The sequence below is a fragment of the Labeo rohita genome, unplaced genomic scaffold (genome assembly GCF_022985175.1).
Source record: "Labeo rohita strain BAU-BD-2019 unplaced genomic scaffold, IGBB_LRoh.1.0 scaffold_212, whole genome shotgun sequence".
Lineage (NCBI taxonomy): Eukaryota > Metazoa > Chordata > Actinopteri > Cypriniformes > Cyprinidae > Labeo > Labeo rohita.
Window position 1 is genome coordinate 15,764 of NW_026128352.1, and position 16,255 is coordinate 32,018.

The 16,255-nt window shown below is 41.5% G+C and overlaps 1 long non-coding RNA gene across 1 annotated transcript; it reads left to right on the forward strand.

Moving 5' to 3' along the window:
• The first annotated feature begins 10,965 nt into the window (after window positions 1-10,965).
• LOC127159372 (uncharacterized) lies at window positions 10,966-15,805 on the forward strand. The gene is made up of 4 exons (XR_007826430.1): window positions 10,966-11,066; window positions 11,651-11,761; window positions 12,074-12,178; window positions 15,343-15,805. It is a non-coding gene; the product is annotated as an uncharacterized LOC127159372 (long non-coding RNA).
• The last annotated feature ends 450 nt before the right edge of the window (window positions 15,806-16,255 follow it).

The window sequence follows — 16,255 nt, forward strand, 5'->3', positions numbered from 1 at the left end:
CTGCAAAATGTTTTGGAAGATATGGTCACGAGATCTTGTGAGATCCGACTGGTCTTGAGAGACACATTGGATCTCACAAGATCTTGTGTCACATCCCTATTAATTTAATTTTAAGATGTAAATACTGTATATTTGTAGTACACTTACATGAAGTAAATGTATTTAAAATACATTTTAGTATATTTATTTTTCACTAGGTTATCTCCAATATTTAAACATTGTTAATAAGAACATTCTTTGTGTAGAATATGTACAGTAATGTAACAACCTTGATGGTCTATACCATCTGACAGCAAGACACATGATTGCAATTGAGTGCATATTGTAGGATATCAAAGTAAACGTTCCGGTTACGTATGTAACCTTGGTTCCCCGAGTGAACGAGACGCTGCGTCCGGAGAACGCTTTGGGAACGCCCTTGGCGGAACCACGCTCTGAATGAATGTGTAATCTAACCAATGAGAAAGCGGGACGTCACGGGCGGGTGACGTCATCGACCAGGAAGCATAAAAGCACGTGCGAAGCTGGCCGGCGTCAGCTTCGTGGATGAAGCGAGCGCTCGGCAGGGATGCCGGAAGGATGGACCGAGACGCAGCGTCTCGTTCCCTCGGGGAACCAAGGTTACATACGTAACCGGGACGTTCCCCTTCAGGAACTCGAGCTGCGTCCGGAGAACGCTTTGGGAACGAGATGCCCACGCCACCAGACTTCCAAATCCCTGCCTAGTGGAAGAGCTAGGGCAGGAGGACAGAAGAGCCGGGAGTGGCTCGGACATCAAGGCTGTAATACCTTACAAAGGTGAGGGGCGTGGACCATCCCGCAGCATTACAGATGTCCTGTATTGGGACACCTGCAGAAAAGGCCTTAGAGGCGCCCAAAGCGCGTGTTGAATGAGCCTTGACCCCCAGAGGTGAGGGGAGGTCAGAGGACTCGTAAGCCGTAGATATAGCATCTACAATCCATCTACTCAAAGTTTCTTTTGAAGCAGGAAACCCCTTCTTAGGGGGGGCATAGCAGACGAACAGTTGTTCAGATTTACGCCACAGGGCAGCTCTGTGGACATAGGCATCCAAAGCACGTACAGTGACACGTACAGTTTAGCTTCTGCTGGTCGGGCTCCCGAAAGGGAGGAGGACAAAAGGCCTAGAGCACAACCGGCTGTGGTGTGTTGGTGGGAACCTTAGGAACATACCCCGGCCTGGGGTAAAGGAAGGCATTGATCATGCCAGGAGAAAACGCTAAATGAGAAGGGGGCCACTGAAAGGGCCTGCAGGTCCCCAACCCGCTTAAGGGAAGTAAGAGCTAGCAATAGCACAGTCTTAAAAGTGAGAAATCGAACCGGAATTTCTTCTAAAGGCTCGAATGGAGGCTTACAAAGAGCCTCAAGCACCACAGCCAGATCCCAGGTAGGGACACGGGGTTGTGTCGGAGGCCTCAGCCTCAGCACACCGTGAAGGAAACGTATAACCAGGGGGTTCTTACCCACTGGGATGCCACCAAGAGGGGCGTGGTAGGCCGAAATCGCTGCCACGTAGACCTTCAGGGTGGAGTGGGCTAACCCTGTGGAGAAACAGGCCTGCAGAAACTCCAGTACTGTACCAACCGGGCAGTTAGCTGGGTCTTGCTGGCGTTCTCCACACCATGAAGTGAAAAGCTTCCACTTCAGGGCGTATAGTTTCCTCGGAGAGGGAGCTCTGGATTGGAGAAAGGTCTCCACAACCTCAGTTGAGAGACCGGAATCTATGAGTCGTGCCCCCTCAGGGGGTGCAGGATGGTGCCCCCCGCCTGTGAGAGGAGATCCCTCCTGACGGGAATCTCCCATGGAGAGCCGTCAAGGAGAGATATCAGGTCCGAGAACCATACTCGGCCCGGCCAGTACGGGGCTACTAATAGTAGGCTGACCCCGTCCCGGCGTACTCTCTCCAGAACTCCCGGGAGCAGAGCAATCGGGGGAAAGGCGTACAGACGAAGCCTCGGCCACGTCTGTACCATAGCATCCAGCCCCAGGGGAGCTGGATGAACTAGAGAGAACCAGAGGAGACATTGTGCGTTCTCCCTCATGGCAAAGAGATCTAATTGGGCTCGCCCAAAGATCTCCCATGTCTGCCTCACCACCTCAGGGTGAAGCATCCATCCCCCGGGCCTTGGCCCCTGTCTCGACAGGATGTCTGCTCCCACATTCAAATGCCCAGGAATGTGAACTGCTCGAAGAGAGAGGAGTTTGTCCTGGGACCACACAAGGATCTGGTGCGCCAGCTTGTATAAGGGGCGCGACCACAGACCTCCCTGGTGGTTGATATAATAGACCACTGCTGTGCTGTCGGTGCGGACCAGCACATGGCGATCTCTGAGGTCTGGGAGAAAGTATTTCAGCGCTCGAAATACGGCCAGCATCTCGAGGCAATTGACTGAGATGACGACCCGTCCACAGACCTTGGGCGGGGCGACCACTCATGACCGCCCCCCATCCAGTGAGGGATGCATCTGTCGCTAGCGTGACGCGGCGGCAAGGAGCTCCCAATACCGGGCCCTGATTTAGGAACCACGGCTTCCTCCACATATCTAAGGCACGTAGCCCTCTGCGCGTGACCTTGATCATGCGGAGCGGGTTTCCCCTCGGGGAGAACCCCTTTGATTTGAGCCACCACTGTAGGGGTCTCATGTACAGCAGGCCAAAAGGTATCACGTTGGGCGCTGCTGCCATCAGGCCCAGCAGTTGTTGAAACTGTTTGACAGTGAGTGACCGGCCCTCCTTGACTCTCTTGACTGCGGCGAGGATCGACTCGATCCGAGCAGGGGACAACCGTGCCTGCATCGTGGTCGAATCCCACACCACGCCCAGATAAGTGGTCCTCTGTAATGGAGAAAGTACACTTTTCTTGGCATTTAGTCTTAACCCCAACGTTTTCATGTGGGCGAGAACAACATCTCGATGTCGAGCCGCTAAGTTCTCGGACGCTGCTAGTATCAGCCAGTCGTCGATATAGTTTAGTATGCGAATGCCCTGAAGCCGAAGAGGGACCAGGGCAGCATCTACGCATTTCGTAAACGTGCGGGGTGAGAGTGCTAAGCCGAAGGGAAGAACCCGATACTGGTAAGCTTCGCCCCTGAAAGCGAACCTCAGGAACTTCCTGTGTTGAGGAAGGATAGAAACTTGAAAGTACGCGTCTTTCAGATCTATCGTTACAAACCAGTCCTCGGACCTGATTTGTGACACTACTTGCTTGATTGTAAGCATTTTGAATTTCAGTTTCATAACTGAATGATTGAGGCGGCGGAGATCTATAATAGGCCGCAGCCCCCCATCCTTCTTTGGAACAATGAAGTACCGACTGTAGAACTCGGACTCCCTTGCGTGAGGAGGGACCACCTCGATGGCCTCCTTCCTCAGAAGGGTCTCTACTTCCTGCTCCATGACCAGAGCCTGCTCGGGGCCCACCAGAGTGGGAAAAACCCCGTCAAAAGGCGGCGGCGGAGCGCCGAACTGAATAGCATAACCTTTTTCTACAGTGCGCAGGACCCTACAGACACATTTGGCAGTAGCTTCCACGCTGCTAAATAGTCTACTAAGGGAACCAGCCACTCGAGGCTGGCCTCTGGAATTGACTGAACTACTAGCTCGGAGACCTGTAACGGCAGACCGACAGGAGACTGCCGAGCTAACTGTTCTAGAGACCCCCGAGGGGGTGACGAGCACCCCGGTTCCGTTGTGCCCTGTAACATTGGCAGGGACAGCAAACTGACCTCCCGAGGGCACCGAGGAGAAACGGACACCGTGTAATGCGGTGTGACTCGTTCTTCCCCGGTAGGGGCTGCCCTCGGCGGTCCTGGTCTGGCGTCAGGACCACTTTGGGGCCTGGGCCCTCCGAGCCTGAAGCACGACCCGCAGGTCGAGCCTCGCCTTGGAGAACCAGGCCTAGAGTGCCGCGGGTCTCGGTCCCTGGACGGGGGAGCGCGAGTCGCAACACTCAGGTTTTTTTTTTTAATTAAAATTACTCGGTTGCGGCTGCTCACGCCCAGCAGCCGCAGAGGTAGAGAACGGCGAGGCATTTTAGAAACGAGCGATCTAGTATGCAGTCAGCTCATATTTTCTTTCTTTCTTTTTCTTTTTATTTATTTATTTATTTATTTATTTATTGCCTCTTTTTTCTTTTTGGAGAAAAATAGCCGCAGCAGCGCGAGCTCTCACAGATGGGGAAGAACCGCAGCGTGGGCTTAGAGCACCGAGAGAGAGAGCGCTAGATCAAAGGAGAAAGGCAGAGATAGGGCGAACCCGTCTCTAACCGATCACAGATCTATGCTGCAATCCCCACGGCTGCAGTTGCCGCAATGCCTCGGCGAAAGCGGGATACGAGCCGCGGGGAAGTTTACGAGGACTCCCTTCTCGAAGAGAGCCCTCCGGGGACGAAGCGTGCGCAGCGTGAAAGCAGGCAGTCAGCCCCCTCGGGAGTTGACAGAGCCCGCCTCGCCGCGAGCTCTCATTCAAAGGGGGAAGAACCGCAGCGAAAGGCAGAGGGAGGACCCATCTCTACCTGTCCGTAGATCTATGTGCGATCCCCATGATCACAGCCGCCGCCCTGCCTTGGCAGAAGCGGAAGCTGTGCCGCGGGGAACGCAAACGCGGGCAGTCAGCTCCCTCGAGAACCGACTCCCCTGCTTCGCTCCCAGACAGACAACAAATAGACTGTGTGTATCCCCACCCGAGATAGCGCGGGCAGAGAAAAACGCACAGTCTAAAATGTCGCTGCTTATATTTGTAAGAATGCTTGTAGGACATAACGTTTACAAGGGGGTTTTCTTTTCTTTTTAACACAGCCTGAAACGCTAGTCCACTCCTATTACAATGGCTTTTCTCAAAAGACATCACCCTCAAAATAAAGTTGTGCTAAAACTTGCACTAAAAACAGGGTGACAGACACAAACATAGAGCGCTCAGCTGAAAGACAGAAGCTGACGCCGGCCGGCTTCGCACGTGCTTTTATGCTTCCTGGTCGATGACATCACCCGCCCGTGACGTCCCGCTTTCTCATTGGTTAGATTACACATTCATTCAGAGCGTGGTTCCGCCAAGGGCGTTCCCAAAGCGTTCTCCGGACGCAGCTCGAGTTCCTGAAGGGGAATCAGACAATTTAAGATTAGTGTAGAAACGAAGAGCTCAATTCCACAAGGAGGCCCAACAACATGAAGGACTGTAAATCAGATATCCTGACTTAGATATCCTAAGTCAGAGACCTTTTGACCTTTTGTTCCTCACAGAACACGTCCTCACATTCACAGAATGACAGAAACTGTATTTTGCAAACCTGTATGTAGATGCAGCAAATTAATACTAAAAGGACTTATAAATGATTATGTGTCCATTGCATTACTCCATATCATGTATGTAACAAACACATTTGACTATCATGTTTTAATCACTCACTGTCAGTGCCTTTTTTAATAATTATTGAATAGTTTATAGGTTTATACTCGTGTTTAGTCTGTGTTTGAAAATCTCTCCTTAAAACATTTCTATCAATTAATTCTTTGTAAAAGGTAATATATTCTTGTTATAAAAATCATGATTAAATTATACTCCGCAACAGCGGAAAAAATTCGGACCATGTGACTAATAAGATAAACGTATGTTTTAGGAGGGGAAAAATAGCAACACCACAAGCAAAGACAATGTCTAATTGGTCAAGACACCATTTGGGATGTGTCCAACAGCCCAGTTTAACCCTCTGGGGTCTGAGGGTGTTTTGGGGCCCTGGAGAAGTTTTGACATGCCCTGACATTTGTGCTTTTTTCAGTATCTTAAAAACACATTAATGGCTAAAGTCTGGTTACACTGTAATCAGCACAAACTGGGCTACAATAATATGTAAGCAACATGAATGTACATGTTTGTGTTTTTGAGAAAACAATGTTTATGCGTGGTTAGTGAAAATCTATTTTTTTTTAGTCACTGAAATAATACCAAGAAACACATTCAGAACATTAGTTCACAAGACTTTTGAGAACTGGATGTGGTAGGCTAGAGTTTTTTCTACAAAATGATGTGTAAATCATCTCATTCAGTCATTCACAAAAAACAATATACTTATTTAAATTTTCTAAGACGTGTTTTGTGATCGAAAGGGAATATGCGAGGGAGTGACAATAGGCACTGAATATTTAGTGATTCACACCTGAGAGACAAAAGGCCCTCCTCTAATGGCCCATCAATGAGACTGTGACTGTCAGGTAAGAACCCAGCCAACATGTATATGTGGGCCCCACATGGTTTCTGCTGGGTCTACATGGGTACCAAGTGGGCATGGTCTCAAAATAGGCATCTTATCTGGGGCCCACTTGGGTCAGCTAAGTAGGTCCCACATGGGCAAAAACAGATGGGCTCCCTATGTGGGACCTAGTTGGGTCACAAATGGGAAATGAGTGCTTGGGCTCGAAATGGGCAACACAAATGGGGCCCATATGGGTTTAACAAATGGGTTAGACATGGGCAAACACAATTAATCCCATATAGGCTGCCTACACTGGCCCAAGGTAGTACCCACATAAGCTACCTCTATATGGGTTCTAAATGGGGAAACACATATGGGGCCCTCTTGGTCAAACCATATGGGTAAAATATGGGCAGATAGAATCAGTCCCATATAGGCTACCTACACTGGCCCAAGGTAGTACCCACATAAGCTACCTCTATATGGGTTCAGAATGGGGAAACACATATGGGGCCCTCTTGGTCAAACCATATGGGTAAAACATAGGCAAACACAATCAGTCTCATATAGGCTGCCTACATAGGCCCAAGGTAGTACCCACATAAGCTACCTCTATATGGATTCTAAATGGGGAAACACATATGGAGCCCCCTTGGTCAAACCATATGGGTAAAAAATGGGCAAACACAATCAGTCCCATATAGGCTACCTACACTGGCCCAAGGTAGTACCCACATAAGGTACCTCTATATGGGTTCTAAATGGGGAAACACATATGGGGCCCTCTTGGTCAAACCATATGGGTAAAATATGGGCAGATACAATCAGTCCCATATAGGCTACCTACACTGGCCCAAGGTAGTACCCACATAAGCTACCTCTATATGGGTTCAGAGTGGGGAAACATATATGGGGCCTTCTTGGTCAAACCATATGGGTAAAAAATGGGCAGACACAATCAGTCCCATATAGGCTACCTACACTGGCTCAAGGTAGTACCCACATAAGCTACCTCTATATGGATTCTAAATGGGGAAACACATATGGAGCCCCCTTGGTCAAACCATATGGGTAAAATATGGGCAGATACAATCAGTCCCATATAGGCTACCTACACTGGCCCAAGGTAGTACCCACATAAGCTACCTCTATATGGGTTCAGAGTGGGGAAACATATATGGAGCCTTCTTGGTCAAACCATATGGGTAAAAAATGGGCAGACACAATAAGTCCCATATAGGCTACCTACACTGGCTCAAGGTAGTACCCACATAAGCTACCTCTGTATGGGTTCAGAGTGGGGAAACATATATGGGACCCTCTTGGTCAAACCATATGGGTAAAAAATGGGCAGACACAATCAGTCCCATATAGGCTACCTACACTGGCCCAAGGTAGTACCCACATAAGCTACCTCTATATGGGTTCAGAATGGGGAAACACATATGGGGCCCTCTTGGTCAAACCATATGGGTAGAACATGGGTAAACACAATCAATCCCATATGGGCTGCCTACATGAGCCCAAGGTAGTACCCACATAAGTAATCTTTGTGTGGGTTCTGAACAGGGAAAGACATGTAGGGCCCTCTTGCCAAACTGTATGGGTCAGACGTGGGCATACACAGTCAGTCCTTTATAGGTTGGCTACATGGACTCAAGATAGTACCCATATGGGTAATCACTGTATGGGTTGTGAATGGGGAAATACATATGGGGTAGTGATGGCTAATTCGTGAATGATCTGTTTATTGCGTCTGTTATGTGACAATTGAATGAAAGACTCTAAAGCTAAAGCAATTATTTATGTTCCCTACAAATTATGTCTGGGTGCATTATAATGATTTCCTAATTTAGAATATGATCAAGATTGCATAGGTAGATGTTTTCAGAGAATTTGGTTGGTAAAAGTATCATTTTTAACGCCACTTAAATGATTGAAATGACTTCAATGAAGATCCATTAATTTTGATGAATGACATCAAACGAGAGAGTCAGTAAAATGACCCAAACTTCCCATCACTACACTGTAAAATCCAATAGTTTACCTTACTTAGATATAATTAGTTATCTTTACTTAGTTGCTATACTTACTAGGTTTTATTAAGTTACAGCTACTTTCAAGCGAGTAAAACAGTTTACTTACTACTTTGAGTGACGCTTACTTAAAATATTCAAGTAGCCACAAAGAAACCAATGACATTAAACCAGTGAGAGGCAGCAGTGCACTAATATGTTGCTAATTTGCAAAATAACAACAGAAGAAGAAGAAAAGCATTTTTTTTTTTTTTTTGAGGTGGCAATTGTTAATCTGCAGTTATTTTTCACTAGTTACATTCACTCATTTCCCAAAGTCATCTTGAATGTTGTTTCAGTACAACTATATATTTGAGAGAACATCACATAAACTGACTTCATAAATTGATGTTGATTTTCGTAAAATGTTGTTGGTGTGTCTTATTTTATTTTATTTTTTTTTATTATTATTATTATTATTATTTATTTATTTTTTTTTTACTTACCATTATAGTGATTAATGTTCTGTTTGGTTGGGCACTTGGAACTTTGCTTTTCTTCTTATAATTTTTTTTTATTTCAAGGGAAGAAAAGTAATAAAGAGGTTGCTTTTAGAAGGTAACTTTGAAGTTCTGTTACTTCAATTAGCTAAATCCTTCCAATTCTTTAGCTAATGTGTTTTTTATATTTATTAATGATCTTTTACAATTTTATTGTTCTTCATAAACACCTTGAGAAACTTTATTGGGTTGAGACAGTACTTTAATATTTGTGGTAATGTGCTCAAATCACAAACTTCAACATTCAGCATGTGAATCACAATGATGGTAACAATTCAATTTTATTTATTTTTATTAATTGTGACAATAACCATTATATTATTATTTTTTTCTTTTTTTGTTGTGTTACTGCTGACACAAGTCAGTAAATAAAATTAGCAAATAAAAACAACAACAGTAAAACAAACCAATTGCATAATTTATTCATGCCGCAATGCACTCTGGGAGTCAGTGAGTAGCTATACTACTAAGTCAAGTGTAAGCCTAAAGTAAATGATCAAGTACCCCCTACAGTTCTTTTTTAGTTACTGGAGCTCCCGTGTAAGTAAACTATACTAACTAAGCATTTGTCACTACAACATACTATTCTTATTTCACTTTACTTAGTTTTTTTAAGGCAATCGGTTTGCATGCTTTTTTTAAGTAAGCCCAACTAATTAGATTTTACAGTGTAATATGTGGCAGGGTGACCAAACCAGGAAGATTTTAAAATGAGAGGTTTATTTATAAATCTGTTAGAACACCGTGGAAATACAACCAGAAGACAGCAAATGTAGGACTAAAAAGGGATGCAGCTACATAAGGTCAATAGGCAACTCCAGTCCTGGAGTGCCAGTGTACAGCAGACTTTAGTTTCAACACTAATTAAACACACCTGACACTAATTCACAAATCATTTTGAACACTGTCGTTAGCTTGTTTGGTGTGTTTGGTTAGCGATAGAACTAAACTCAGTAGTACATTTAGTTTTCAGGACTAGTTCATGAATCAGGAGTTGAAGAGTCCTGGAATATACAAATCAAGTTAAACCCAATATGCCATCAGCATTGGCCTGCAAACACATGCTTATCTCCATATAATTATTTCAAAATCTATGCAAATGGTTCAAAATATCCAGAAAATGGTCACTGTGCAATATGAAGAATGGGTTACAGAAGGCTAATTATCTATCAAAATAATGGGATTATAGTGGCTTTGAGATTGGTAGAAGAAGTAAAATGCATAGCAACAGCTGCTGCCTGATTCCACAGAAGTACTCCAAAGTTGTATAATCAGTTGGTTGGTAACAGATAATGAAATAGCCCAAGTGAAAAAAGACAGAATAGACATTTATGTTTCTGATGGGAAAAATCAAATGTATATCCAGAAATCGTATTTGCAGCATATGATCCAGGGGTTCAGAATAAAGTGCTGTTTCATTCAGTTAGCATATTGTGTTTTGTGTTCAGTTTTCTTTTTGGACCAACAGACCGACCTTCAAAGATGAAATATGATTGAAATAATGTCAGCTGCTGTTTTAACATTGACACAAATTGATAATGTATAATGCTAAATCATTCAAATTTGTTTTAACAAAAAAAAAAAAATCTTATCTTATCAAATCTTAAAAAAAAAAGATAATAAAAAAATCAGATCTGTATGTTGAATAAATGTCATGTCTTTAACAAGAAATATCTGCCTTTTGAATGATTATGATTATTAATATTTTATTTATTAGCATTTTACGATATTTTGATCAAAACACCTCTTCAAAATCCAAATGCAAATGCAATTTTAATTATTAGCATTAGTAGCAATAATTATAATAGATACAGTTCTAATCTCAAAAGAGCAGTAAGATTCTGTGTGGACTTTTACATATCACTATTACATTTTTATTCATACACTGTCATGAAAACACAGTTAATCAAATAATACAGGCAAAAAAAAAAAAAAAAAAAAAAAAAAATCCGTTACCACTCTGAAACAATTTCTATTGGTTGTTTCACCTGGTTGCTTTCATCAGGATTGGTTAATCTGACTGTCATTCACGAAACTGGCCAATGACAGCCTCGTGCGCCTTTTTGCTAGTGCAGTTTGAAAATATACTAATCAGTTTGGTGATGTGGGCGCTACTGATCCGCAAGATTACTCGCTCGCTCAGTTCCTGATTATGTGCCTGTTAAATTTTTATTGTAAACTAATTTGAATTGTAAGATGTCAACGGAGAACAGAAGCTGGAATGTGAACACAGAGGAAGGGGCAGACTGGATGTGTGAGATCCCGAAAACATATGGCGATATCAGGTAACAAAACATTTTTCAGTCAAACCATCATAAAGTTATGATTTGTGCCCACAGTTAATTAATGTGAGTGAGAGGAAATTAAAGGGAGAGGCTAATCGCGATTAGCGTATTAGCGCGCTGGCGATATTAGCACGTATTTCAATGTAAATTAGTGTTTGAAGTTGGTGTGTGTTTGTGTGTATTAATGTTTAGTTTAAAACTCAAACTCATGAGAAGTAAAGGAGCACTGGAATAAGTGAAGCGATTGATTAAACTGTAATTTACACTCGAAAACACTGGAATATATAGGAGAGATGAGAGTGTTATATTATAGATAGTGTGTTATGTTTGCGTAGTTGACTCTTCAAATACTGATAACTTCTAATGATAAGATATTGGTTCACATTTTTAGATCAAGCACACGTTTTTCAGGGAAAACAGGCACCCAATACAGAGACTACAGTAAAATGTTAGTCAGTTTTAACCACTGTTTCCAGACCTGAACTATGATTATAATCATTATAAGTACATTTGTAAGACATTTCCTCCACTGGTGAAAGAAAATCTGAGTAACTTTTTTTCCCTGTTGTCTTTCTTTTTCTGAGGTGGCACAAATAAAGGGAAATAGACTTGTCACCATCTTCAGTCCTTTATTTCATTCACTGGAGAACATCACAGCCTTCAGATGTGTCAAATTAGGATAAATGCAACTGCAGGTAAAATTATATTATGGTAGATTTAATTGTGGTGTACAAATTGGCTTTTTTAAGATACAGTTGTATTTACCTTGCTGTGATATCTATGGGAAGAGTCCCTGTGAATCCTCTTTGTCTTTCTTTTGGGGATTCACATTTTTCTGATGGTATTGTTATGCATTAGGTTCATGTTTCAGTCATAACTAACAGTTTCAAAGCTGACAGTTTGTTTATGTTGCCTAAATGGCTTATAATGGCAAATTTCAGTACAATTTAAATATGTTTTAAGAATGTTTAAAGAAATGGTAAAAAAAAGAAATTATTCTTTTTAAGGACTCGTCGGGCCCACCCCACTACAGATTCACCCAGGATCCAGCTGATCACTGCCAATTTGGAGGAGGATTGTCCTTTATCTGCTACATTGCACTCTCACTTCTGGTATGGATTCACTGACTTTTTGTGATATGTGAGATGTTCTGATTTTACTAAATGTAGTGATTTTGCTTAATTTGATTCTACATAATTTCTTAAAGGGAACGTTCACCCCAAAATGAAAGTTCTGGCATCATTTACCCTTCATCACCCTTATGTTTTTCCAAACCTGTATAAATTTCTTTCTTCTGTTGAAGACGACAATTTTTTTGAAGAATGTTGATAAGCAAACAATAGTAGCCATTAACTTCCATAATAGGAAAAAAATATATATTATGGAAATCATTGGGGCATGTCAACTGTCTAGTTACCAACGTTTGGAACAACATAAGGGTGAATAAATGATGACAGAATTTTCATTTTTGAGTGAACTATACCTTTAATACAATGTATATGTATGATTCTGAATTAAAAGTGTAATGTTTCTCTTCAAATGTTATCATAAGTAGATGGAGACACATATATTATCAGAAATTAGAGCTGCACGATTAATCATTTAAAGATCATAATCTTGATCCAAACCCCACTTAATCTTATTCGTAAATGACTAACACCGTGTCTAAAACAGAGGTGACAGTTGTCATGGCGTGACAGCTAAAGTCTGTCTACACTAGATGTGACCAAGCGACCATTGAAAATCATTTAAAGGGGTCATCGGAAACTCATTTTTACAAGTTTGAACATAAATGTGTGTTGACAGTGTGTGTACACAACCACCATATAATGATATAAATTCACCCAGTGGTATTTTTTTTAATCTTAATATGGGAAAAATCCAATGTAATCAAAGTAATATGCCTTTTTTCAAATTCAAGGTCATTGTCAGCGTCTTGTTGGTGTGATGTCACACCGACCAAGTCCGCTCCCACGAAATTTGATTGACATGACAGTCTTATCTTGAACCCACCCTAAATGAGCCAAGTGAGCGCTGAGAACAGTCCGACCACCATTATTGTTTGGACTCGAGTGCAGGGGAAGATGAGACTGTCTCCGATTGAGTGATTGAGGTGTTCTGTTTGTTGGATGCGGTAATGCACATAGTAGCACTCATCATTTACTCCCGAAATAAATGCGTCTATGTTCACGCGAATCATTTGTAATCTAGTTTCACCTACAGCAGAATTGAGTATATGGGTGTTTTTTATGCATCTTTGCAATTTGCCTTTTCTTAATAATGTGCTAGTTAGCAATTTTTGTGGTTAAATGCGGCTAAAGTAAACATTACTGATCGTCACCCCACAGAAGAGAGGGGCGGAATGGCAGAGCTCATTAGCGTTTAAAGGAACATGCAACAGAATGGCTCACTCTAAAAAGGGCTGATTTTGACATGGTAAAATGGGTGGGTTTTTTTACGCTACCACTGAGAATTTTAAACAAAGTATGTTATAGACTTCTCATTAAGACTCTAAAGAATCACATAAACGCGTGGAAAATGGGAACCCGATGACCCCTTTAAACTTTGTCAGTACGTCATTAATAAAACGAGGCATTAGTTTGCCAGCAGGGATTTGTCGTGTCGTGCCGCGCAGCATCCAGTGTAGACAGTACATTAGTTGCATTTCCATCATGGATTTGCACAAAACTTTTGCGATGTTGTCGATAAAACAATGTTGCGAAATTACGGCAGTTTCATTAACCATTGTTAATGAAATAATGAGACCAAAACTTAATTTTTTTCATCTCACGATAAGTCATGGCAATGGATGTTGATAGGTTTACGTATGTCGCAGCCACTGCACTAGCCATTAATTTTAATCGTAGGAGACGTAGGCAACTATTTTAACAGATGCAGCATGGAGAGCTGGTGTAAATCCATTTGTTTTAAAAAGCAAACTTAACATCTTATCTTTTTCGAATCCTGATTACGAGACGATGAGCCACAAAGCAATAAAAGCAATAAAAACACCCTTTCTCATGCTTAAAACAAGGTGTCTGCAAATCAGAGTCTGAAACAGTCACTTGGACAACGTTGTCTTACACCACTTCACAGTTGATAAGTAGAAAGAGAATTTTTGATTGACATTGCAGTCATTTATTATGTTCTTTAATATAATATTACAACAACATCAGCTCATTTTGTGCATCATATGTCATTTCTACTTCATTACACATGCGCAAAACTTTTCTAGTTCAGTTATCAATTTGATCAAGTGTTTACATGTCCTATGTAATGGATTAGAAAAGGTTTGTCCTACCTTTCTAAAGTAATTGAAATTGAAATCGGTTTGAGCATTTTTATTTCGATTGAGTTGTTTACATGGAGCTTTTTTGCAATACAGTTCTTCATGTCAATGTACCTACTGATCCAATAAGAGTGGGCAGTTGTCATGTGTAGGAATAAAACAGTGTCACACTTTTTCAACAGCACTTACCGTTTTTTTTCTGTTAGAATTATTTAAATGATCGAAGAAGTACTGGAATAAAAGTTTAGTTTGGATATAATCACTGATGTCTACAGTAGCTATCAAAATAGAGCAAATCATTTGAAACAAAGTTAACAATTCAGATAAAGATTATATCAGTGACTTTACACCAGTAGGTGCTGACAAGTGACTGTTAAACACATGTATTTGTCATTGAATCATTCAAGAGATTCTTTAAAAAACACAGATTCATCCAGTAATGAAACAATATATATTCACGAGTCATTTAATCATTAATTCAAACAATTAAAAAAAAAAAAAAAATCATTCAAGATTAAACATTTTTAATAGACTGCAGTCATAGTATTTCTAGTACAGAACTTCTAGTAATTACACTTTATTTTTAGTTTGATGTTCAGAATCTTGATGTCTGTTTGAAACTAAAAAAAATTGTGATTCTCTATATATCCAGAATCATGCAGCTCTAATTTGATTAATTAAAACAGACACTCTTAAAGGAATAGTTGACAAAAACAAAAAATCTGTCGTCATTTACTTGCACTTGAGTTGCTCCAAGTAAAAGTTATTATTTTGTAGTATTTTAACATGTGTAAGTAACATAATATTTCACCTTTACTAAACACATCGTAGAAAAGTTATTGGAATAGCCTGTAAACAAGCACCTTTGCTTTTACTCTGTTGTTTTCCTTACTGTAGTGGAAGGCAGCATCTTCATACCTCATCTTTCTGAAAAATTTTAAAATGTCCTATTTTTAAATATGTTTGTTATATATATTTGTTTTGCAGAGGCTGTTAAGAAGATTGCACTGATGTCAAAGATCAACCAGCAACAATCTGAGAGGGAACTCTCAAAATGGTTTACTGGGACAAGAGACAGAGGAGGACTGAGGGTGTCTATAATGCACAAATGTCTGTCTGCAGTGTAAGCAGTACTGAAAAATGTATAGTTGCTGCTGCTGTTTCTTACTGTCTCTGTTTTTTTTATGTGCAAATGTTCAAAGCTTTCAATAAACACTGGTTCAAATATAAGTTCAAAATGTTTGTTAACTTTAACAATTACATAATTTTAACAATTAGGTATCAGAATATAGCATATGATGGGTAGTTTCAATAAAATTGAAATTTGAAAAGATTTAAATCTCACTGTGTACTGCTGTATGCTAATGCTTTAAAACTTTTTTTTTAATCCCACTTGCAAGCCATAGTTTATCCCATGTAGTTCCCACATAGAGTTTGAAGATGGGACCTAGGTAGGTTTTGTGTATGTTTTATAGTTGGACCCCACCTTAAACCCAGTGAAATCCTAAATAAAACACACATTGGTAAATTGCATGGGGCCAACATGGAACCCGTGGACAAACCCATGTAAAACCCATATTTAGTTGGAACCCAGATGGGTTTTGCATATGATCCCTAGATGGGCCCCACCTAAAGCCCAGGTAAATCCTGCATAAAACCTACATGGGTATGTTGCATGGGGCCAACATGGAACCCGTGGACAAACCCACTTAAAACCCATATTTCAGCCCATGTATTAAAGATGGGGCCAAGATGGGTCTTTCGCATGTTGCCCAGTTGGGGCCCACCTGTTGGCAAATGTAATCCCACATGAAACCCATGTGGGCAATTGGCATGGGGCCATTATGGAACCCATGGACAATCCCATACAGAGCCCATTTTTCAGCCCATTTCAAACCCA